The sequence below is a fragment of the Musa acuminata genome, unplaced genomic scaffold, assembly GCF_036884655.1.
Source record: "Musa acuminata AAA Group cultivar baxijiao unplaced genomic scaffold, Cavendish_Baxijiao_AAA HiC_scaffold_725, whole genome shotgun sequence".
Classification (NCBI taxonomy): Eukaryota; Viridiplantae; Streptophyta; class Magnoliopsida; order Zingiberales; family Musaceae; genus Musa; species Musa acuminata.
This window is the reverse complement of record NW_027020956.1, coordinates 62,501-65,000: the sequence shown is the minus strand read 5'-3', so window position 1 is coordinate 65,000 and position 2,500 is coordinate 62,501.

Here is a 2,500-nt window from a genome sequence, read left to right as displayed (position 1 = left end):
ACGAAAGCCCCATCCAGCCCTGTGCCACCCGGGGGGTTCCAGGGTGCTGAGATGGCTGACATTTTGCTCCGCTCACGACGGTCACCGCGCAACGCAAGAACAGGCCAAAAACTTGCCAAAACGGCCCAAAAACGGGCCAAAACTGGCCATTTTTGGCTGCGCGAGCGAGCGGCGAACAGCGAGCGAAGCGAGAGGCAGCACCGTCCCTGCTATACGAAAGCCCCATCCAGCCCTGTGCCACCCGGGGGGTTCCAGGGTGCTGAGATGGCTGACATTTTGCTCCGCTCACGACGGTCACCGCGCGACGCAAGAACAGCCCAAAAACAGGCCAAAACGGCCCAAAAACGGGCCAAAACTGGCCATTTTTGGCTGCGCGAGCGAGCGAGAGAGCGGCGGACAGCGAGCTAAGCGAGAGGCAGCACCGTCCCTGCTATACGAAAGCCCCATCCAGCCCTGTGCCACCCGGGGGGTTCCAGGGTGCTGAGATGGCTGACATTTTGCTCCGCTCACGACGGTCACCGCGCGACGCAAGAACAGCCCAAAAACAGGCCAAAACGGCCCAAAAACGGGCCAAAACTGGCCATTTTTGGCTGCGCGAGCGAGCAGCGAGCGGCGGACAGCGAGCGAAGCGAGAGGCATCACCGTCCCTGCTATACGAAAGCCCCATCCAGCCCTGTGCCACCCGGGGGGTTCCAGGGTGCTGAGATGGCTGACATTTTGCTCCGCTCAAGATGGTCACCGCGCAACGCAAAAACAGGCCAAAAACTGGCCAAAACGGGCCAAAACTGGCCATTTTTGGCTGCGCGAGCGAGCGGCGAGCGGCGGACAGCGAGCGAAGCGAGAGGCAGCACCGTCCCTGCTATACGAAAGCCCCATCCAGCCCTGTGCCACCCGGGGGGTTCCAGGGTGCTGAGATGGCTGACATTTTGCTCCGCTCACGACGGTCACCGCGCGACGCAAGAACAGGCCAAAAACTGGCCAAAACGGCCCAAAAACGGGCCAAAACTGGCCATTTTTGGCTGCGCGAGCGAGCGGCGAGCGGCGGACAACGAGCGAAGCGAGAGGCAGCACCATCCCTGCTATACGAAAGCCCCATCCAGCCCTGTGCCACCCGGGGGGTTCCAGGGTGCTGAGATGGCTGACATTTTGCTCCGCTCACGACGGTCACCGCGCGACGCAAGAACAGCCCAAAAACAGGCCAAAACGGCCCAAAAACGGGACAAAACTGGCCATTTTTGGCTGCGCGAGCGAGCGGCGAGCGGCGGACAGCGAGCTAAGCGAGAGGCAGCACCGTCCCTGCTATACGAAAGCCCCATCCAGCCCTGTGCCACCCGGGGGGTTCCAGGGTGCTGAGATGGCTGACATTTTGCTCCGCTCACGACGGTCACCGCGCGACGCAAGAACAGGCCAAAAACAGGCCAAAACGGCCCAAAAACGGGCCAAAACTGGCCATTTTTGGCTGCGTGAGCGAGCAGCGAGCGGCGGACAGCGAGCGAAGCGAGAGGCATCACCGTCCCTGCTATACGAAAGCCCCATCCAGCCCTGTGCCACCCGGGGGGTTCCAGGGTGCTGAGATGGCTGACATTTTGCTCCGCTCAAGATGGTCACCGCGCAACGCAAAAACAGGCCAAAAACTGGCCAAAACGGGCCAAAACTGGCCATTTTTGGCTGCGCGAGCGAGCGGCGAGCGGCGAACAGCGAGCGAAGCGAGAGGCAGCACCGTCCCTGCTATACGAAAGCCCCATCCAGCCCTGTGCCACCCGGGGGGTTCCAGGGTGCTGAGATGGCTGACATTTTGCTCCGCTCACGACGGTCACCGCGCGACGCAAGAACAGGCCAAAAACTGGCCAAAACGGCCCAAAAACGGGCCAAAACTGGCCATTTTTGGCTGCGCGAGCGAGCGGCGAGCGGCGGACAGCGAGCGAAGCGAGAGGCAGCACCGTCCCTGCTATACGAAAGCCCCATCCAGCCCTGTGCCACCCGGGGGGTTCCAGGGTGCTGAGATGGCTGACATTTTGCTCCGCTCACGACGGTCACCGCGCGACGCAAGAACAGCCCAAAAACAGGCCAAAACGGCCCAAAAACGGGACAAAACTGGCCATTTTTGGCTGCGCGAGCGAGCGGCGAGCGGCGGACAGCGAGCGAAGCGAGAGGCAGCACCGTCCCTGCTATACGAAAGCCCCATCCAGCCCTGTGCCACCCGGGGGGTTCCAGGGTGCTGAGATGGCTGACATTTTGCTCCGCTCACGACGGTCACCGCGCGACGCAAGAACAGCCCAAAAACAGGCCAAAACGGCCCAAAAACGGGCCAAAACTGGCCATTTTTGGCTGCGCGAGCGAGCAGCGAGCGGCGGACAGCGAGCGAAGCGAGAGGCATCACCGTCCCTGCTATACGAAAGCCCCATCCAGCCCTGTGCCACCCGGGGGGTTCCAGGGTGCTGAGATGGCTGACATTTTGCTCCGCTCAAGATGGTCACCGCGCAACGCAAAAACAGGCCAA